This window comes from Panthera tigris, chromosome C1, assembly GCF_018350195.1.
Source record: "Panthera tigris isolate Pti1 chromosome C1, P.tigris_Pti1_mat1.1, whole genome shotgun sequence".
NCBI classification, from domain to species: domain Eukaryota; kingdom Metazoa; phylum Chordata; class Mammalia; order Carnivora; family Felidae; genus Panthera; species Panthera tigris.
This window is the reverse complement of record NC_056667.1, coordinates 46,118,251-46,141,915: the sequence shown is the minus strand read 5'-3', so window position 1 is coordinate 46,141,915 and position 23,665 is coordinate 46,118,251. Positions and strand designations below refer to the sequence as shown.

Genomic DNA, 23,665 nt, shown 5'->3' with positions numbered 1-23,665 from the left:
GAGAGGGAGAGAGAGAGAGAAAATGAGCACAAGCATGGGAGGGGCAGAGAGAGCCAGAGACACAAAATCTGAAGCAGGCTTCAGGCTCTGAGCTGTCAGCACAGAGCCCGATGTGGGGCTCGAACTCATGAGCTGTGAGATCATCACCTGAACCAAAGTCAGACGCTTAACCAATCCAGGTGCCCCAATCAGGGCTTTTATGTAGGGTATTTCAGATGGAGGAAAATCATCTAAAGGGCATAAATTTGTAAAATGCAGATGAGCATCTGATACTATGTTTACTTAGCACTTCTCTCCCCTTCTTCTTCAGAAAAAAAAAAAATCCCATTTTCTTCTCCTAGAGATGGTTCGACACCGCACAGTTGCATGGTTGGAATCAATCTAGCATTCAGCTCTAGTCAGCTGGTCTGGGAGTATCATCTCTGAGATTTTTTAAAGTTGCAGCTGGGTGAGAGCTTTCTTCCAGTCAGCTCATCACTAGTGATAAACTGAGAGGTAAGGCAAGGGACTTGTTGATGGCTCTGAGCCTGCCATTTCAAAATACTCCTGACTGTAAGAGACAGAAACCCAGTTCAAACAAGCATAGATCAGAGGCATGGGTTGTAAAAATTTGCATAAGCATGGGCCCCGAGTCTCTCATTTCTGTGTTTGCAGGCAGACTGGATACTTCCAAATGGTGGCAATCAGGATCAACAATGACTTCCATATCCCACTTTTCACTGGGGTAGGAGGGAGGGTAGGAGACAGAAAAAGAAAAGAAGCAATACAATTGAGTAAATAAGAAAATCTGAAAGAAAGACCAGAATGATGGAATGTTCCTCAAATGTTGATAGACCTATAAATCTGCTGGAAATCTTCCTGTCGTGCAGATTTTGACCAAGTATGTCTGGAGTGACCCCGAAGATTTGCATTCTAACAAACCCCCATATGATATTAATGCTGCTGGTTCAGTGACCACGCTTTGAGTAACAAAGTGTTCATAGAGAACGTTTAAGATTGGAGAAAATCAGAAAAGCTGGTGCAGTGTAGTTGTATGGGAAGCAGGTAGAAGTGAGTTGTAAATTTCAGTAGGCCCATGGAGGTGACTGTTAAGCAAACTTGAAAAAGGTAGTTATATTGACATGATCTAAAGAAATGGGCTATTTTCTGTTTTAAAAGCATCTACTAACTATTGCCGCATAATAGATTGCCCCCAAACTTCGCATCTTAAAGCAGCAAACGTTTGTGGTTCCAGTTTCAGTGGGTGGCCTTAGCTGGGTGCTTTTGCTCAGACTCCGTCGTAAGGCTGCAGGCAGGGTGTTGCTCAGGGCTGCCGCATCCATTTCCAGGCTCAGATCTGTTTCCAAGTTCACTCCAGTAGCTGTTGGCAGGCCCCAGTTTTTTACAGACTCCCTTAGTTCTTGGCCACACAGGTCTTTCCATAGGGCGGCTCACAAACATGGCAGCTGGCTTCCGTCAGAGCAAGCAAACAAGAGGGCAAGAGATGGCCAGCCAGAGGGCAGCCAGTGTCTTTCCATAACCTAGTTTATGAAGTGATCTTGCTTGTGCCGTATTCTGATTATTAGAAATGAGCCACTGGGTTCAGTCCCGCTTGGGGAGGAGATTATCAAAGGCATGGATCCCATGAGGCTGGCATTGCTGGAGGCCATTGTAGAGGCTGCCTACCACAGCATGCCTTTGCCTATTACCTCAGAACCTGGTGGCTTGTGCTCTTATACGGGTGGTGGTTATTGCCAGTTTGTTTAGCAAAGAGGATCATGGGAGTTTCTTGGCTCCCAGTAGAAACCAGGATTGGCCCAAATGGTTCTGACTAAGCTAGAGTTGGCTCTGGCTGATCTGCAACTTCTGAGGTGTGTCCAAACCAGTTTCTGCTTTCCAAGACATCTGGGCAGAGGCTGGTAGGCCACCTGAGAGCTTGTGGGCAGCTGAGCTCTGACTGACCCCCTGGCCATTTTAATGCTACCAGTAAAATTGCCTGAGGAGCCTGCCAAGGAGACAGATGCTGCTGCTGGAGAAACACCTTCTGTAGACTGGCATTTGTTTGGTAATTGCTCTCCAAGAGAAAATAAGCTCTTTACGTGAGGGGGAAAGCGGATGGTACCTGATTGTCTAGTATAGAGATGATTTAGAACAAGTGCTGCAAAGAAAATGCAAGAGATATGATTAAAAAGAAGGCAGCCATTGTATAGATCTAAAGTTAGGCTCTTTTAAGCAAGTGACCAACTCAGGAAATGCTTCTTGTTTTCCAGGCATACGCTAATACACAGTGAATTGAATTATGTGCAGACTACCTCAACCTGTTGCCTCACCCCTGCTTCTTTTGCAGTCTTATTTCTTTGGCAGTAGTGAGAGCCATTGTTTCCTTCTGGCTTACGGGCTCATAAGGCAGTAGAAACAGCCCTGGCTGAGACTGGCAACAGGCCTCACCATTTGCCAGGAGGGGATTCCAGCTTTTGTCCAGAGTTGTCTCATCTTTACACTGGGAGGGTAGCACTTCTCTCATGAAGCAGTCTTAAAGATTAAGTGCAGCCAACATCAGGAAAATTTCCTTGCCATTTGGTAAATACTTAATACAGAGTGTCTTTAGAGCTTCTGTACTTCAAATAACACCATGGGAGAACTTGAAATACTAAGTCCTCCAACACAGATGGGGAAGCCAGAGATCATAGTTAAGTGTTCCACTCATTCATCCAGTCATTCCCGACCCCCCCACCCACCAATCAAGCCCAGCCAGCCATCCAGCCAGTGTTTATTGAGGTGTTCTCTTTGACTATACTATTCTCATCAGAGTGGCCATAAAGATGAACAAGTCAGGAAAATGTCCTGCCCTTGAGGGCTTCAACAGTCAGTGAACAACACACATTATTGATATATTTGAGATGAAATGACTACTGTAAAATAGAGGTGGAAATGAGAGGGAGTGACTGGCAGAAGGGACCTGGGGAGGCTGCTGTCGGGTGGGTGATCTGGGAAGGGCACTTGAAAGAAGTGCCATTTCAGAGGAGACCTGTGAGATAAGAAGGAACCAAGAGAAGGAACAATGTGAAAAGACCCAGAAGGAGAAAGAATAGAAAGATGGCCAAGGTGGGCATTTCCTAGATCAGGTGGGATATTTATAGTTATGCCAGGGAAAAATTTTGGTTTAAACACATCATGGAACTTCTGGTCATAAAAGCAAAACAGGTTTCCTTTTAAAAGATCTTTCCAAGATCTTAATATACTAATCTTGGGTATGATTTTTCAAGGGATTGAGGACCACTGTCTTATGAAGTACTTTCAGAACTATTTAACTGTGGATTTTCCCAACCTTCCTTCCATCTGTCCTTCATTCCATCTGTCCATCCCTTACCTATTTTTTATTTTAGGTTATTTATTTATTTATTTATTTATTTATTTATTTATTTATTATTTATTTATTTTTGAGAGAGGAGTGGAGCAGAGAAAGAGGAAGAGAGAGAGAGAGAATCCCAAGCAGGCTCTGCACTGTCAGTGTGGAGCCTGATGCAGGGCTCAAACTCATGAACCACGGGATCATGACCTGAGTTGTAATCAAGAGTCTGGCACTTAACTGACTGAGCCTCCCAGGTGCCCTGCCCTTACTTATTTTTAAAAAGCATTCTTAAGGAATAGAGTTCTGTGGGAAACCTTGGGAAATTGCTTAGGGAATCTTTGAGCCTCACATCATCCCTCTCATAGGTCCCTGCTGTAGTAAAAGGGGGCTGGGGCTTGTAGTGTGAAGGACTTGCCAGGTCTCTGTTGGGAGTGAGTCAGATCTGCAGGGCCACGCGTGGCTTTCCCAAGTGCAGCGGACTTCCCAGAGCTCTGTGCCCCAGCTGCAGTGTCAGCCCATACAACCAGGGGCATTGACTTTTTCTTTAAAGTGTTCTGATATTTTTATATTTTCAAAAAATTCATAGCAGATAAAGACAGTTTCCGTAAAGTATCTCTTCGGTGGGAAGATGTTTCCTTTTAAGCTCACTGTCATTATTCAGTATGTGCATCTATTGAGTGATGCCCATGTTGCACAGCTATTGGGAGATTTCGAGGCGTTGATAAAGAGTAAGTCACAGAGTGAACAAACTCACACCTCTTCTTCCAAATGGCTCATAATCCTGTTTTCTTTGAAGAATGGCTAAGTTACATTTTCTGAGTAATAACAATGGTACAATATTAAGAGCCACTGAGTGGCTGCTGGATGCCATGCGTGGTGCGAGGCGCATTACAGGTTAAACCACTAATGCTCAGAACGTGTTGGGAAGTAGGTGCCAACAGTTTGTATTTTTTGGCGAAGGAACCGTGGTCGACCTAGCTGTTAGCACGGCAGCACCGTGCCTCAGGCCTCACAGTACTTTAAGAAGCCCACAAAAATGTTTTGATTTCTCTTCAAATCAGAAAAAGAAATGACCTTTTAGTCCCAGAATATAATTTTTAACATTTCTTTATGGTGGAAAGGGCCATGGAGGACAAAGTGCTTGGGGGCCTCTGACCGTCACAAGGTGGGGACTCTGGGAAGGCTCAAGAAGTTGCAGCTTGCTCAGAGCCGTGCAGGGGAGATGGGCACAGACCAGTCCTAAACCTGTGTTCTTACACCCTAAAGGCTTCTCCTCAACTGGCTCTACCCCACTCTGATGTTTAGTCTAAGTGTTCTTTCCACAGAAACAGCAGGTGCCTGCAAAGTGAAAAAAAAGTTAGGGAAGGAAGGAGCCAAACCGTGAGAGACTCTTAAAACCTGAGAATAAACTGAGGGTTGATGGGGGGTGGGAGGGAGGGGAAAGTGGGTGATGGGCATTGAGGAGGGCACCTGTTGGGATGAGCACTGGGTGTTTTATGGAAACCAATTTGACAATAAATTTCATATTAAAAAATTAATTAATTAATTAATTAATTTTACCCTAGTTTGAGATTCTAGCTTTTGAGCAACCTACCAAGTGGAAGACCCCAAGTTAAGGGCTGGGGGTTTGTTGTGGGGATCAAATGAAATCATGGATGGAAAAATGCCATGTAAATCTTATTGGCTTTCATGTTAATGGAGAATAATAGCTCTCAGTTACTGAGAAACTATCATGTACCTTTATATACTTTTTTTCCTGTATGATAATACAACAAGGCAAATTTTCATATTACATTTTGGAGAGGAGAAAGTTAGGCTCAGACAAGTTAAGAAGCAGTACGTTTAGAGCCAGTAATTAGGCTTGAGACCAACTTTACCTCATGGTCTGTGATTTTTATCTTCGTCATCACCATCATGCTATTGTTGCCATTGTTTCAAGTCAATTGAGAAGAAAGAGAAAGATGCATAAATACAGCATACTGACACAGTATCAAGTTAAATCGGCTTGAGTTGAGGCGTCCGCTGGTGATCTTGACCTGGATATAATAGATCCTGTTGGAAATAAATGATGTGAGACATTCCAGGGAGAAAAGCAACCAGAAAATGTGACCTTGTGATGAGTTGAACTGAATCTTAATTTATTGGGAACAAGGTCCAGTGCCATAAACATGTGCTGAACAGCGTAACTGATGTACTTTCCTCTCCTTCAGGTGGGCTGAAGGCAGGAAGTCTTCCTTTTGAGAAGGAATAAGCCGTCATTCTGAGATCGCTACAAGAGAGTTTGATGTCTTTCTGTCTCTCTTTCTCTTTTTTTTTTCCTTGAAGTTTGACTCTCTAAGTCTCGGAGATTCAATGACCTAGATGGCTGCCTCAGTTTCCCAGCATGATCATGCGTCTGGAACCCAGACTCACCAAGAGAAGTCAGACAGGTTTAATCTTGGTACCCTTGGGTTGGGGAGCCTCCCCACGTGGACTGCCCAGCTCTCATGATGGGAGAGAACACTTGGTTCCACTGTGCCACGGAACACACTGTCTCCAGGGCAGCCACAGCCATGACATGGCCGTGTGGCCCTTCCCATTACCACACTTCACTTCTAGCCATGCATTTCCTGGACCCACAACACAAGCAACTCAGGGTTGTGGCTTTTAAAATCACAAAGGCCTGCATTCAAATCCTTATTGTAACACTGCCTGTGTTTTCTTGAGCAAGACCTTCACCCTCCGTGTCTGTTTTTTTTTTGTCTGTAATGTGAAAATAATGAAAATATTAAACCCGTGTGGTAGTTCTGTGGAGGAAAAGAGACGACACACGGGATTCTAGCATTTTGCAAACATCTTAAGGGATGATTCAGAAGTAGGATTAGTGGGATGGACGAGATGAGATTATTATTGTTCTGGTTCTGTAAATGAGTAAATGGAGTCTCACCAAAGTTTTATTTTCCCAGGATCGCATGACTAGTAACTGAGGAAGCCAGTTCTGACAAACCAAACCTTATGGTCAGAACTACTGCTAGATTGTAGTCTCCTTGAGAGCAAAGACCCCGTGGTTGTGTTTCCAGGCTGTGGCTCTGGCCTCCAGCTCTTGCCCTCACCCTTAACTTCCGTCTTCCCTCTCTTCCATACTAGCCACCTCACTGCTCTTCAGAAATACTTCTTTCTGCCTCAGCGATTTGGGGCTTACTGTTCCTGCCTGAAATGTTCTTCCATCAGATAGCGATCTGTATGGCACGCACCTTTGCCTTCTTAAGTTATGATGCAATATCATCTCAGTGAGGACTCCTTTGACTACTCATTTAAAAAAATGTACCTCCTTCCAGCACTTCTCATTCCCCTCCCCTTCTGTATTTCTCTTCATAGCATTTCCCGACATCTGATATACTGTGTACTTGACTTCTTCCTTTGTTACCGGCTGCCGTTCTCCACTAAGACAAACACCACAACCCCAGAACGGAACAGTGCGTAGCAAACAGCCTATAGTCAGGAAATTAAACGATGTGTTGATTGAATGAGTAAAAAAATGCATTCGGAGGAGAGGGGGCCTGTGTTTGAATGCCCTTTGCCCTGGTGATGTTGATGGCTGAACATGTAACTGCTTCTCCCCATGTGATTATGCCTTGCCCAGCCTCTTCTCTGGCAGTTGCCGACTCTGTAATTGTGATCCCAGCCGCGTACTTTGTCCTTTCTTCTTTGTGGGGTGGCTCTGAGCTTCTACAAGAGCCAGGACAGCTTTCTCTAGGAGCTGAGCTTTGTAACATGACCACATGGGTAATGTAACGTTTAATTTAATTTTTTTTTTCATCTCTGAGTAGAGCTCTTTATTAGAAATTAATTTGCTCAGGTTGTTAGGTTTTGTTTGCTTTTAGCATGCTGAGGTTATTTCCCCTGGGTAGGAGATGGTTCTCCGAGCTCTTTCTCGCCTGTGCCTCAGGTTCTAGGAAAATGCTTTCTGGAATGTCACTCTGTGAAGCTGAGCTTTGGTAAATTATGTTTTGAACAGAGGGCTCCTTCTACAGTGTGTGCAGAAGTCTCACTGCTCTTTAATTCTTTTAAAGGTTTCTTATGTGCTTTTTGAAATTTCAAAAATAACTTGTTCTTGGAGCAGGAATCCTGCGAAAGTGAATGATGTTAGAAATTGTCTAGTAATAGGAAATCATATGGAAGCACTTTCCATGATGTTATGAATGGTGTATGCATTGGCTTATAGTGGCAGAAATAGACTAGGAATCTGGTGACCTGGCTAATCGTTCCATGTGATTTGCTAACCGGGTGACTTTGGGCAAACCTTTCAATCTCTCTAAGACCTGTTTCTTCATCACCAAAATCCAGACTCCAGGCCATGGGTTAAGGTGATATCCAAGATCTTGTCCAGCTTTAAAACTGGAGGCTGGATGCCTAAGGACCTCAAACTTAACTTGGACACAGCCGCTTACAGGTACTGGAGCTCTCCGGAACATACCTGCCTGTGTAGAGTCATAGTTTCTCAGTCTTTAAAATGATGATCAAGATTCCTATTCTGTGACTTTCCAAGGTTATTAAGAGAATTTTACATGGACACACAGATGTGAAAGTACTTTTTAGCTGTAAAATCCTATTAGAAGCAACTTACTTTATTGTGATTTCATGGCAATGTGCCAACAAAATGGTGGGATAAAAGTTAAAAGATGAAAAGTCATTGCACATCATACTGACGGCTTTTAAATTGTGCTTTTAAAATATATTGGTTTTACATTTCACCTTTGAATTTTTTTTTTAATCCCTAACTTACATCTTAAGTTCTTGACTTGAGCTTGGGGAAGGGATTTGTAGCTTTCATGATACTTTTCAAAGGAGTATTTGATATCCCCATTTTTTTTTAACTCCGTGCTTTTTTGTGGGTGTTTCCTCCTGGAATTCCTGAGGGAAGAGATCTTTTCATGCTTCTTCTGATCATATATCCCTTCCTTTTTGGTTGGATATTAGCTGGTAATACCTAGAGAATCACAAGTGTTGAGTGAATGACTATCTACAGGACTAGCTGGCTGCCTTCTGGAAACCAGTAGTTAATGAGAACCTAATCATGACTGGCTCACTTTTTATAGTTAAACCCAATGAAAAATCAGGAGTATTTCGTTTACCAGTTTGGCTGTTGGAAGCCATTGAGTGTTAATTCTGTTATCATTGTCTTGGTCTTTTTATCCCTAAACAGTACTCCTAATTTAGACTCTAAATATGAATGACCAAAGGCCGAAGCTCATCGTTATTGGGAAAAGACCTGACATTGGGGTCAGTGGCCCAACAGTCCGTGGTCCAGGTGGCGATGCAAAGGTATCGAGATTCAGCAGTTGGGGATGGAGGTATGGCCTAGAATCAGCAAATAGTGTAAGAGGTGTGGTCTTGCCAGCTGGGACCTGGAGGGGAGAGTTGGGACTAGCTAACATACTAGCAACAGATCCTGCCCTCTCACTATCACCCCACCCTCACCTCCACTCCCCTCCCCATGGTATTAATTTTAACCCTAGAGCTGATCATCTATAAGGAAGCATAATATACACCCAGGAGTCAGGTATTTGCAAGATACAAAAAAAGATCTTAGAATTCAGAAGACATGGATTCCATCCGATTTTCAACACTTCCTCTCTGGGAACCTATGGTCCATCTCCTCTCCTTGTCCAGCCATAGTAAAATAGGGACAGCAAGACGTACCTTCCTGAGTTGTCATGAAGATGAGACGAGTGTGTGCAAAGGAAAGTACTTGTCCAACTGTGACACTCATGGGAAAGGAAATGTCAAATGAATGCATCAAGTGGAGACCCAAGGGCATGCTCCTGAGAAAAGCTGGAGACCCTTTCCTTTCACCGCTGCTGTGTTCTGATAAGGCATCTTGTCTTCCCGTTAAATGAAAATGGGAAGTGAGTGTGGAGTGGACGAAGCCAGTTGTTTGGGCCTCAGGCCTCCACCTCTGCATGGAGCTCACACTGGCTCACCTTTGCTACCCTGAAGAGAAGGCAAAAGAAGTTAATGATAAAACGTCAGGAAGGCACTTGGGGGCTTTTAGAAATACTCACCAGGTAATATTACACACATATGATGTCAGATATACAGAGCTGCCACGGTTATATTATTAATCATTTTATTGTTTTCATTAAGCATAATGTTGCTTTTAAAACTTTGCATAAGAGAAGGCTACCCAGAATCCTCATACTTGGCAGGCAGAAATTAATCTAAACTGTTTTCCAAATTTACCAAGTGCTTGCCTGAATAGACAAGGAGCCTGGGGGTATTTCTTGTGGGAGTGATGAGTTGTGAATCCCAATATGAGATGTGTGTTAAAAAAAAAAAAAAAAGGGTCTGTTTAAAGAGGGAAAAGAAGCTTCTGAATATATGGCAAAACAGGTTATTTTTAAACTGAGGAGAATTTTGTGGGGATTTTAAAGATTCTATGATTTTATTTATTCTGTGATTTATTTTTGTGGGACTTTTTTGCATCTCATCAGTATACCCAGGGCAAGAGGAAATATGCAAGAGAAATAGAAGACTATCTGTGCCCTTTGGTAGCCTTCATGCTCATAAAGGGACAAGACACAGCTAGATAAAATGATGATTTACGCAAGGCAGTATGGTTTTATGGAAACGTCGTGTTGTTTGGAGGCTGGTGCATTTGGGTTCTAGATCCAAATCTACCCTAGAACAGATTAATGAGATGAGGAAGGTACGACACTTAGCACAGACCACGGCTGTCATCGGTTCTCACGAATGCAGTTCTGTTCTCCTTTCCCGTTTCTCCCTTCCCATTTTATGCCGTCACAAAGAGACAAGAAGGAATTTTGGAGAATATGGACTATGGCAGAACATCTTTCATGGAGGAGGGACTCCCCTTAGACCTTGAGCTGGCTGTCTTCTGCTTCCCTTTCCAGGGGCCCTCTCTGCTGTTCTGTGCCTTCCCCCCCTCTCTCTGGAAGGCTAACTGTGTGGACTGCATCCACAGGCTTCCTGGCTCCCTGGCCTCTTCTCAGGGTAGCCAGTGCTGAGTTCCAGCAGTAGGCTGAGGGGTGGGAAGTCTTTATGTTTTGATCCACTTTTTGGCATTCTTCTGGCTGAGTTGCCTCGGGCCTGCTGTATTCTAGATTGAAGGTCACTGATCCTTTCAAGACAACTTTTTCTACCTTCCCTTCTGGTTCCAGTCACCTCTCCCGTCTTTCACCCCTTCATGCCCAGGAGAGGGAACAGTTCTGCTCTTCTGTCCCTGTGCTACTGCACTGTCCTTTGGGGGCTTCCCTTGAACACAGCTTCCTTTGTGTAAATAATCCCTTCGCTAACTCTTCTGGAATAGTCCTGTTTTGAGCCTGATGGGACCTCAAAGTATGGACTGAGAGTCGGTGAGGTGTGACATTGGATGACCGAGGCGTGCCCTGGGGCTGACCCACCTGGTGTGGCTGTAGCCCTTGGTTCACGTGAGGAAGAGGAACCAAGCTGTGAGTCTGGGGAGGGGTGCTGGACTGGAGACTGCAGGTCAGGTTAACATGCCGGATTTCATATCCTGGCAGAAATAGTTTTAGGTAAGTGTTTCCTGATTCATTTTGACAGGCATGTATTGGAAAACTAATAGGTGTAGACGATAGGAAATATCAGAAAAATTTCCCTTCTCCTTCCAAAGAATTAAATGCAAATGAAAATGAGGGAGGGGATGGTGAACAATATGTAATGAATACCTCCTGTAGTATCAGTCAATTTGCTTACATTAGCTTATTTCTTCTCCTCAGCAACTGTTAGGGGTAAGGTACCAATTTCTCAGCTTTACAGAGATAGCATTTGGGGCTCAGAAACTTCAAGGGATTTGCCAAGGCTCACACATCTGGGACTTCGTGGAGCCATGATTGAAAGCCCAAGGCCAGTCTGTGAGAGCATGATGCCCATGTTTCTGTGTCTTGGCCAGCTCCCCAGTCTGAATAGTGATGTATTCCAGGGTTCAGATGAGAGGTGTAGGTGAGCATACTTCAGCCTCTCCTAGTGAGGAGAGCTGTGGCGCTGTGCGGCCATGCTCTGCAGTGAGGCAGGGAGGAATCTCTTTGCAGCCTCAAAATCGACACACAGCCTGGCCTCCCAGAGACTGGAATATGATTTCAAACAGGAACGAGCCTGGATATCTCTCAGGACCAGGTTAGCTTGTTTCCGTTGCATAGGGCTTGGTTCACTCCTGCCTTTGGGTACCCTCAGTTACTGCTACTACTGAAAATGATCCCTTTCCCTCTGTTAATTATATATGTGTTTTCTACTCGGTGGCTTCTCATAATCTGTACTTCTGTTCACTCATGATTTGGCTCAGTCAGTCCCTTTCTGTCTCTTGGCTTGCCCCCATGTGTCTTTTCTTTCCTACTCCCATTAACGCTGGACAGAATCTGTACTAATGAGTTCAGATTGTTGAGAGAGAGAGAGAGAGAGAGAGAGAGAGAGAGAGAGAGAGTATGTATGTCTTCTCACGTGCCTGGTCTGGATCTAATTCTTTGTGCCAGGCCAAGTGTGCCTGCTTAGTCAGCCAGTGAATTGTCCTTGGGTGAGGAATCAACTCCTGGTGCATTCGGCTAGGATTTGGGTTAGAGAGTGAACATCTGTGGGGCCCGTGATTCTGTCTATCACAGTCCACCCTCTGGTCCCCAAAGGTTCGCATCCAGTCCAAATGCAGACTATGCACAGGGTGTTTTCAGGGTCTCCTCAGTTCAAAACCTCAAATCTTATCAAAACCTCATCTGTTCAAAAGCCTAAGTTCTTACTGTCTAAATCACCTAACTCATATTCTCATGATTAGGGCATGTGCAAATTTGGGCGGGGCATTTTCCCCACCTACCAAGAACACTTACCATCATGTGATAAGCATTTTATGTGGATTATGTCATGTAGTATACTCACTGTGTCAGGCATGTCTTCTCAGAGTCGTCTCATTTTGCAGTGAATGCATTCAAACTCGGGGGGTCAGTACTGGGCCCAAATGCAGAGACTAGGGAGTGGATCCTTCTTGGCCCTGAAGACGCTTGTGCTTCCCAGAATTTGCTGCATATTCAGGCCATCTGGGGAGATTTTAAGCCTCCCAGTGAGCAGGTTGCACCTCAGGCCAATTGCATGAGAATCCCAGGATGGGAGACAAGCATCCATAGTCTTTGCAGCTGTTCAGGTGATCCCATTTTGCGGCCAAGTTTGGGAGCCTCTGCTCTATAGCCTCTGTCATCACTACAGGTTGGTGTGCACGGGGAAGGGTGCACGTGGTCAGGGAAGCCTTACCCGTTGGAAGGGAGTTTGAACTGAGATTCAAGGAGTTGACTGGGTTTAACAGTAAGGAGGAAATTGCACAGAGAGGAAACAGCTTTCCATGTCGGTGATTTGCTCAGTATTTGCCAAGTGTGATTGAATTTTTATGTTTTTGTGAGAAGGTTCAAATAAATACATTCACAAATCAAGAAACAAACAAAAAAGAGCTCCTTTGTCAGAACATCCATTCCTATTTATGGCTTCAGGAAAACAGAGCCCCACGGTTATCACTGTTGTGTGTGCTTTTTGTGAGGGAGATAATTGTGGAAATTGGGTTGCTTCCAGTCAAGTGCAGATCCTTTTGTGGAGAAAATTTGAGCCATCCGTGTATCCCATTTTACGGTAATTGAGATTGAACTAGCAAATCATTAGTGAAGCAAAGGAAGATGATGGGCCCTTTATTGAAAAGCAGGGTGGTAAAAATGAGGTGTTAGAGAGAGAGAGAGGAGAATTAAAATCGGATGTTGGGGAAGGGAGAAAGCGTGCCACCCATCTCTCAGCTCTCTGGGCAGGGAGGAGGGGGCACCTGTTGGCAGCCAACGGGCAGGGCTGTCCCAGGAGGAGCCGACCAACAGCCATTTTGATCCTGACTGTCGGCAGACTGCGCACAGCTTCTGGGTGAGCCCTGCCCAGGACCACCCTCCAGGCCAGGCAGTTTGGGGACCTGGTGCATGCTCGTTCGGGTTGCCACTTACAGATGTTGGCCAGTGTCGCTGTCTTTCCCACTGTCAACTTTGAAGGTAATGAAATGCAGCTTGTGTAAAAGAGAGTAAACAATGGCAGTGTATATTTCAGGTAAATCAGCAGGTGAAGCTGCCGAATGCGGCATTTGTTTATTTAAGATCCCCTCGGCTGGGAGGGCCTCATTAAAAACTTGTCTTTTCTTCCTGCAGGACCCCAGGGAATAGCAATAGTTCCATGTTACTCAAACACACAGTGGAGGGGACGGGGATGATAGTGGAGAGCATTCAGTTTGTGAAGAGCGAAGAAACGGTGTGGTCCCCCTCCCCATTTGGCTGGTGGGGCTAAAGTAAGGAACAGCATCCTGGCTGAAACGCCCATGATGAAGGTGCCCTGCCCTCGGAAGGGTGTGTTTCTCTGCCCCCCCCCCCATTTAGCCCTGGGGCTGCAGTGCACAGAGTAGGTGCTTAGGAAGTGTGTGTTGAGTTGATTTGATTTATAGAAACTGATTTAATGGCTGTGTGCTGAAGATGTTTGCTTCTTTACTTCATTTTCTGAAGATTCATTTGCCTACAACATATTTGGGAAGGAAACGTGAAGGGCATAAGCTTTTAAACGTACCAGCTCCATCGATGCAGGCTTTCCCAGCTTGCTTTCCTGCCTCCAGGGTCACTGGCCTCCACTCCTGGCATGATTCCTGGGCTAGCATCATCTTGAAAACACCTGAACTGTGTCAGTCACCCCCGCCACCCCAGCTAAACCACTGGGGGCCCCCTGTCACCTGCCAGTCATTACCACCCATCGGTGAATACTTTTTGAAGCCTGCACCCTGTACCAGTGTATAAATTCTTACATATCGGTTTACACGCAAGTACATACAATCTGCATATTTAAGTAATAGACTGTTTCCCCCATTTTAGATAGAAATAGTTATGAGTAGACATCGTACAGTTTTCTTTTCTCACTCCCGTGGATTTTCTGGAGCACTCTCTGGGCTGCATATTCCCTGAACACTATGGGGTCTACTGGATACCCATTTTACAGATGAAGAAATTGAGGCTCAGAATAGTCAAGTAGCTTAAGTGCCTAGGGTTATATAGACAGTTAGTGGTAGAGTCAGGTGGGATTCTAGCCCAGCCCCTGGGACAGCTGACTGCTTTAGGTTCTTTTTACCTACTGATAACCTTTGTGTAGAATCAGAGGTGGGAGTTTTAGAAGGTTGGGTAGACATGGGGCCCCAAGTATTAAAAACACTAATGGAATCATTTTAGGTTTATACATTTGGTTTTTTTCTGATACTCTTAAGAGTTTATTGTAATGAATTTTCATGCTGCAATAAATACTTAATGAAACTGTGTGATCCATTAGTTAAATGAAATGTTTGTAAGTATGCTTTGTTGCTGTCACATAAATTCCTTTAATATTGATGAAACCTGGTTCTGACATTTGTTAGCTTTGAATTTGATTAAAGAAACACATTTTGTGCCTCCTGTTATCCCCTGCTGAAGGTTGACCAATACCTGAATGATAACAGTGTTTGCCTTCTGGAACATAGCACTTTATTTTCCCAAAAGAGCTTTTGCTTAGCTTTCATGTATTCCCATTCACCTAATTCTTTAAGTGATATCCAGCATCATCCCATTTTACAGATGAGTAAACTGATAAACTGTTTATATTGTTTTTCTTTAATTGCAGATTTTCTTTTAATGCTTATTTTTGAGAGAGAGTGTGAGCGAATAAGCACGAGTGGGGGAGGAGCAGAGAGAGAGGGAGACACAGAGTCTGAAGCAGGCTCCAGGCTCTACACTGTTAGTACAGAGCCTGATGTGGGGCTCAAACCCACAAACTGTGAGATCATGACCTGAGCTGAAGTTGGGTGCTTAACCGACTGAGTGACCCAGGCTCCTTTTTAATTCCAGGTTTTACCTTAGAAAGTCAAACCACCAGATAGCTGTATAGCAAAATCCCACTTATTTTTCTCTTCGATTAAAAAAAAAAAGAAAAAGAAAGCATGCTTTATTCATAGAGAATTTAACATGTCTTGGGTCACATTGTTTTCACCCTCTTTAAAACTGTTACTGCTAAATTATGCTTTAGTATTGTGTTCTCAGTGTAAATTAAAAGTTTACATTGAAAATTCCCTGCTAGAGTTTTTGTAGAGACAGTGCTGATGCTAATGTCCGTGACACCACGCAGTGTTGCTTTTATGAAAGCTTATGGGTCTTTTTCATTCTCTAGTTCTGCTTCAAAGTGGTGGAGGGGGGCAGGCTTTATTTGAGCATCAACCTTGTGAAACGTATAACTGATCACATTTCCCTCTTTGCTTTGGCCTCCAGGAATCTTGTAGGCACCATTATAGCCTCTCTCCTACAACTATACGGCTTTTTTTTTTTTTTTTTTTTTGGTGCCCTATCCTTGTTTCCACCCTCGCCTTTATTTCCAATTATTTGTTTCCTGTCACTCCAGTTTTCCTCATTTATTCACTTGTATTCTGTTAGAATGACTTCCTAGAATGCTTTCTGCAAGTTGAGGTTCCTTTCCTTTTCTATTTTTTCACAATGCGGAGTAAACATAATCACCAGACAACATAATGAAGACATAAAGAGATGTCCCCCACCTCTGATTTTTCTCCCCTCTCTTACACACCGTTAGGGCAAAACAGCCTCTGGTGGGTCAACAGTCGGGCTGTCGATCCATGAACTTTGTGGCCTTCGGAGTTTCAAGCCAGAGTATTATTTTTCTTGAACTCTGTGGTCAGAACAGGTGGTAGCTGTGTGTGCTGTGGGGATGGTGGTCTTTTCCAGTAGTGACAGAGGTGGTCTCCTTGAGTAGGTTTCTGTTGAATCTCCTAGAGCACTTGTACTTCTGATGCGTCCAGCAGCTTCAAATAAATACTGCCTTTGGCTTCCAGCAAAACCTCACTCTTTCCTATTTTATTGGCTCTGAAAAGAACAAATGTGCAGAATGAACAGACTTTAGGCATTTTCCAAATGGGCTAGATCAGATCAGGTAGCCCTTGACATGTTTGAAAAATAGAAAAAGGTTTGACAGGCTAAGTCTATAGCCTCACGGATGGAGAGGGAGAGGATTGGGGAAGGGCTAGCTTCGGCTGCATAATGAAGGAGTTTGCAGTGACCTGGGGGGCAGGTAGATGAAAAATCTTGGTGGCCACATAATGGCATAGAGGCATAGTATAGAGAGGATGTCCAGAGCTCGGGAAGAAAAAGAGCCGCTCAAAACAACTGCATTCCAGAGGCTTCCGCCAAGTCAGGCAGATACGGGGTAAAGTTGGAATCTGTAATAAGAACTGACAGCCATAAACTAATTTTAACCTCACTTAGCCTTGGGAATTGGAAAGCATGCCATCTAGGGAGCTGGAGTGCGTTTGAACTTAAAAGAGAGGCCAGAACTGGCTTTGTTGCACACCTTTATGGGCCAGGGTCTGAGCTGGTTTTTTAGAATTTTTTTAAATTAGGAATAATCTCAAAATGACAGGAAAAGGTATAAAAAATACATAAAAACTGTCCTATACCCTTTACTTAGATTCACTTACTGCTAATATTTTATCCCATTGGTTTTATTATTTGTGTATTCTCTATGTGTATGGATATACACATACACACACATGCTCATATGTACATACATACATGTATGTGATTTTTTTCCTGAATCATTTGAAGGCAAGGTACACATATCTTAGCCCTTTTTCCTAAGAATTCATATATTCCCTTACATAACCATAGGAAAATTATCAAATTGAGTAAATATAACATTGATATACTATTTTTACTTAATATGTCATTTATATTCAAACGTGTCTGTTGATCTAGTAATCCCTTTTGTAATATTTCTTTTCGCTCTAGTACAGGATCCTATACAGGTGTTACATTTAGTTGTTGTATCTGTTTAGTTTCTTTTAAAATATTTCCTGGGGCGCCTGGGTGGCTCAGTTGGTTAAGCGTCCGACTTTTGGCTCAGGTCATGATCTCATGGTTTGTGAGTTTGAGCCCCGCATCGGGCTCTCTGTTGACAGCTCAGAGCCTAGAGCAAGCTTTGGATTCTGTCTCCCTTCTTTCTGTCCCTCCCCACATGTGCTCTGTTTCTCTGTCTCTCAAAATAAATAAATGTAATAAAATAAAATAAAATAAAATAAAATATTTCCCCAGCTTCTCTTTGTCTTTTATCAGTATATTTTTGAAGGATACAGTCTCCTCCCCCCTTCATTTTTAAATACATGATCTGACTGGATTCCTGGCAAGAATACTACATGGTAGTGATGTATTCTAGTGAGGGCATCACATGATCTCCATCTGCCCCTGTTTGTTAATGTTAATGTTAATAACCTAATTGAGGTGTTGTTCAATTTCTCATTGTATAATCAGTCACACAAGTATAAGCGGTAGGTGGGAAGATGCTTGAAGGCTTGCAAATGTTTTCTCATCAAAAGTTTCCCTGGATTTAGCATTTATGGATGATTCTTGCCTAACTAAGATTTATTCTGATGGTTGCAAAATGCTGATTTTATGCTCCACACTCCCTCTGTATATCCCAGGCAGTACCTGTTCTTCTGTAAGCAAGACAGCTTTTCTTCTTCCTTTTATCTGTTATCACTATGGATTCATGGAGTGTTTTTTTTCCCAGTGGTGTATTATTTATTACCATCCTTAAATTACATTGGTGTTAAAATTATTCCAGATTAGGCCGATGATCGCACCTCCAAGATGGCTTCTGTATCCTCGTGACATATACCCATTGTTTGTGTTTTTCTTGAGCCCTTCCTTACTTGATAGAATAACAAGATATTTCAGGCTCATCTTACACCTGTCCTACTCTAGCTCTGCCATCACCCATTTCTCTAAGAATCCCTGGGTCTTTTTACTGGAGAATGGTAGTAAACCAACATCTAGGTATTACGTACCACATTGTCACTTGGGTCTCTTTGCTTCTAGGCCCGTTCAGTGGACAGAGCTGGGAAATATATTTATATAAATGCATGTATGCGTACGTACATATACAGATGCATGTGTATTTTATAAATCATGAGTTTGCTGGAAATCACCAATTTCCAGTCTATCCCTACAGTATTCTTTCCTGGCTTCCCCCTTTCCATAATTTAATGTCTTCTCTTTTATAGTGAGAACTTGGCTCCCAAGAACATCTAAGCCTTTCTCCCTTTGTCCAATCCTGTAATACATCTAAAATAGTTTTGCAGTTGCTTGGCCCAGAACACTAACAACAACAACAAAAAGGCTACTTCGGGGTTTTTTTTTGAAGCTCCTCCTGCTACACTCCTGCCCAAGACTGAATGTAAACCGTCAGATTCTGTGTTCATAAATTATTTGGATTAGTTCTTTCTCTCACCCCTTCAGCGACTGTGTTTGTGATGTTCATGTGAGATACAGTTGGATTAATTTGTCTCAATCCACGTCCAGTCGTAGCCTTCCCCCTGCTTCTCACGTCTGTTCATTTATTTTTTCAGGTATGTAGAACGATAGCTTCCAAATGGGGAGATTATGCAGAAAGCTGTACTCTGAGAGGTATCACCCTCTGCCATAACTTTCTACCCAGTCACCTCGTCACCACCCCGATTTCCCCACGTAACAAAACAATGTCGCTGTGCTCTGCCTTGTTGGTCCTGTGTTTCTTTATGTGAAGACAAGCAGATTTATGTCTCTTTTCCTGACTGCCCAGATCTTCCCACCTACTGCCCTGACTGCTCATTGATCTTCCACATGTTACATACTTGGTGATGGTCTTTCCATTTTACTGATGAGGAAACAGGCTCCTCATCTGTCCCAATGGAAACTTTTGCACCTTGTTAATAAATGGCCTGTTTTGGGTGCTTTATAGTTTGGATAAAGCTGATTAAAATGCCCAGGTCACAAAATCACTGTGCGGGTAGTGGCAGGCAGCTTTTAATCCCCGCGATTGCTGCCACATGAACCTAGAGACCTGCCTTCTGGGAAGACTCTCTTTATCTATGTTTTAATTACGGGATATCCTTTTTTTTTTTTTAATCTTTATTTTTAATGTTTATTTATTTATTTTGAGAGAGAGAGGGTGCAAGCGGGGAATGGGCAGAGAGCGAGAATCCCAAGCAGTCTCCACAGTGTCAGCGTAGAGCCCGACTCAGGGCTCGATCTCACGCACTGTGAGATCGTGACCTGAGCTGAGATCAAAAGTCAGACGCCTAACTGACTGAGCCACCCAGGTGCCTCTGGGTTATCCTTATAGACTGAAATTTGCAGTGTTCTTAGCATATCACAAAGGCTTCCATCTGGTTGTGGGACCTGGCTTGGAGGTTATTTTGTTTTAGTCTTGTTTGATTTGGGGGAAATTCACATAAAATAAAATTAAACATTTTAATGTGTACAATTCAGTGGTATTTATTACATTTATGGTGTTGTGCAGCCACCACCTCTATCTTGTTCCAAAACCTTCTTATCACCCCCAAAGGAGACCCTGTGCCCACAAAGCATGTGCTTTTCTTTCCCTGCTTCCCTCAGTGCTTGGCAAGCACAGATCCGCTTTCCATCTCTGGATGTATCTATTTTGCATAGTTCATATAAATGGAATCAAACAGTGTGAACTTTTGTGTTTTCTTTTACTTGGCATGATATTTTCAAGGTTCATCTGTGTTGTAGTATGTATCAGTACCTCATTCCTTTAAATGGCTGAACTAGTACTCCTTTGTATGGATATTCCACATTTTGTTACATCCTCTCACCAGCTGATGGGCATCTAGGAGTATTCTGAATGAAGGGAGAAAAAGAGTAGTTTATACCCTGCCCTGTGCTGTGCCCCTTAATAGCCATGTGACCATGGACAAGCTACTAAACTGGCTTCTGCTTTTCTTTATTTGTTAAATGAAAATTAATAATAATATCTAACTCTTGGGGCACCTGGGTAGCTCAGGTAAGTGTCCGACTTTGGCTCAGGGCACGATCTCACGGTTTGTGAGTTTGAGCCCTGCATCAGGCTCTGTGCTGACAGCTCAGAGCCTGGAGGCTGCTTCAGATTCTGTGTCTCTCTCTCTCTCTCTCTCTCTCTCTCTCTCTCTCTCTCTCTGTCCTTCCCCTACTCTCTCTCTCTCTCTCTAAAAAATAAATTAAACATTAAAAACTTCAAAAAATAATATCTAACTCTTCAAGTGGTTGAAAGATTCAGTAAAGGAAGTTCATAGCATAGTACCGGCAAATAGTGGGCCCTCATAAATGTTAGCTATTCTACTGTAGGATCATATGAGCTGGGTGGGTGGGGGGAGAGAAAGCACGAGTTTGTGTTATAGGAGGTGTTTTACTATGTTGCTCTGTTGTAGCTGCTCAAACCTTTGTGCTTGATTGTGTGTGTTTTGTGTTTTTTGTTTTTTAAAGGCCTTTCTGTTTTCTCTGCTTTGTGGTTTGGTGTTTTCGTGCCTCCCCAAACTGCAATCCACCCCACCCCCCCCCACCGATCACTGAACACGGAATTTTACATTTAGAAGCAGTTCACTAGACAGAACGTCTGTAGTGGAATGTTACATAATTCACATTTAGATTTGAAGAGCTCATTATAAAAAACCTGACACACTTCAGGAATATTAAATTACTGCAGATTGTGTGGAGCAAAGAAACATTATTGAAGCATTTCAAAATTCTAGGCGAGCCTGAATTTAACTGATAGGGTCCCTCAGCTTTTACTGGGGGAAAATGATTTGAGTTGTCACGTGGTTTCTGGCCCTGGGGGACTTTAATCTCCTTAATTACAAAGAAATGAATTTCCTAAATAATTTGGAGTTACTTCACAGCATATTCCAAACCTCTGGCTTTTGGAAAATTAAAGGGGATGCCAGAGTCTGGGCCATGGTATGGTCTCTCCATGCTGCAGCTTCCGTATTTAAGTTTTTATTTGAAATGATGTTGGTTTCCTTTCATTGTTGATAACGGGATGTACTTCAGAAATCCACAAGTAATGCTTTATAACACTTGAACACAGTCACAGTTTTGTCGAACAAGCGGTGCTGGAAGTTCCCACAGAATAGGGAGAGGTGCTATATTGTGCTTTTTATACAAAGTTGAAGGGGAAAGAATGGCCCAGTTCCTAACCAGTTTTATATACGGACTTTTAAGAATGCTTGGAATTGTGTAAAATCTATATATTTCAGCTCCTTTTATTATTTATGTGTTCGATACCTACTGTGTGCAAAACAAGCACGATGGACAAGAGATAGATTCTATCTCGTCCTGCAGTGTCTTTACAGAGCAGACTTAACCTGCCTTAGTTTCCTATTCTATCAAGGGAGGATAATAGGATGGACTTGTAGTCACATACACCCAAATGACCTTGAGCAGTTAACACAGGAAATTATTAGCACCTCACATTTACTACATGTTTTCCAGGAGATGTGGCAGACCCTCTTCCAAACATGTGATGTGTGTGTTCACACTTAATTTCCGCAGCCACTCCATGAAGTTGATACTGTTACCCCCATTGTACACATATAGAAACTGAGGCCAAGAAGGGTTGGTAACTTCCTCAATATGACCTTGATTGTAAGTGGCTGAAACTATGCAGCTTGCCAAAAAGCAGATCATAATATAAGTAGGGAGAGATTCTTTGTAATCGAGAGATTGGAAAACCTTTCTGCCTAAGATACTTCTTTGAACTGAACCTTGAGGGGTCAATAGAATGTCAACGCAGACTCGAGAAGAAAGAGTCCCTAGAAAAGTAACAGCACAAGGAAAAATTGGGAAGATGTGAAAGTACGCCACCTCCCTACTAGACTTATGTCTCCTTTTGTCAGTTAGGCTGTTGATTTCAAGTCTCCTTGACTTCGCACAGCTGGTCCTTTTGCCTGAAACTACCATTCATTTATTTTTTATACATGTATTTATTGAGTGCCCCTTGGTCCTTCCTCTTATTATCCACTTGATATAAGAATTATTCTTCAAGACAGCACAGTATAGGGCTCCTCCTCTGAGAGGTCTCATTGACCTTCCAAGAAAAGGTGAATGCTTGCTCCTTTGTTCTCCAGTACACCTGGTATTTGTTTTAGTTCTGGTTGTGTGTATTACAGTCCCTTACGTGACTAACATCTCTTCTCCTCTGAGTATCTTTGAGGACAGAAATAATCTGTACTCTTAGCCAGTGTGGTTGCACAGTTGATGTCTTGTGACGCGAATGAGCCAGCATTTGCACTTGGCCCATGGTACGTTCTTAGTAGATATTCATTGCAGTGAAATGATAAGTATTATTAATAAAACAAATTATGTCCATGAGTGATGAAGGTTTGTGGCTCTGTCAGCTCCCTTGGAGCATTGTCTTTTGTCGGGAGAGAGGTAAGAAAGGGCGTGAGGGCTAGTGGTGTGGTCCACATAGATGGCACAAAGGTAGCAGGAAAAGTTCTCATTTTCTGTGTATGATTTTATGGACCCCATTCTAGGAAGACAGTTTTCCATTTTCCTTGGTTGTGGCTTTGTATCCTGTACCTCAGTCTCCTTTCAGTCAGGGCCAGTGTTTTTTTTTTTGTTGTTGTTTTGTTTTTTTAAGTAGATAGGTTGTTAACAAATAAACAAACCAAGTATCTTTGGATGAGGTGGGAATTTCCCCATTATCGAGCCTTACTCTAATTTTACTTATTTCATTGTTGTTTTTTTTTTTTCATCCAGGTATAATTAACACACAGTGTTCTATTAGTTTCAGGTGCACAATATAATGATTCAATCTCTATGCATTACTCAGTGCTCATCACGAGAAGTGTGTTCTTAATCCTCTTTTCCGATTTTACCCATCCGCCATCCCCCTCCCCTCTGGCAACCCCGAGTTTATTCTCTGTCTATAAAAGTGTATTTGTTTGTCTCTCCTTCGTTTATTTTGTTGAATTCCAGATATCAGTGAAATCGTATGGTATTTGTATTTCTCTGACTTACTTCACATAGCATAATCATTTCTTGCAATTTGTAACAACATGGATGAATCTAGAGGACATAAACCGTACCATATTTTATGTGACTTTTATATTAGATCTTCTAGTTAAGCCATCTTTAGTTGTCATGATTAAGAGATTCATTTTACTACTCTTTTTGAACGGAAACTGGCATTCAGGGTCAGCCTTTCTGGATTCAAGCATTCTAGCTAAGTGGGATGAGCTAAGAATTGGCTGCATGGTTTAAAGATCCATTTCTAGTAGCTTTATCTTAATTTTGTTTAAAAATGGATAACTAGTGAAATGTTTATTTTCAACTGAACTCTCACATATAGCTATCCAATAGATAGTCACTGGGAAAGACTGTTGACTTGACACAGGAAATACATTCATTCAATTTAAATGAAATCAAATGAGATAATGTATGTGAAGCAGTAGCTAAGGGCATAGTGTATAGTAAGTGCATAGTA

General features: G+C 42.7%; 1 protein-coding gene across 8 annotated transcripts in view; it reads left to right on the top strand.

The window, feature by feature from the left end:
• Window positions 1-23,665, top strand: part of DAB1 (DAB adaptor protein 1) — a 406,170-nt gene that overhangs the window by 101,528 nt on the left and 280,977 nt on the right. The gene's annotated exons all lie outside the window — the stretch shown is intronic.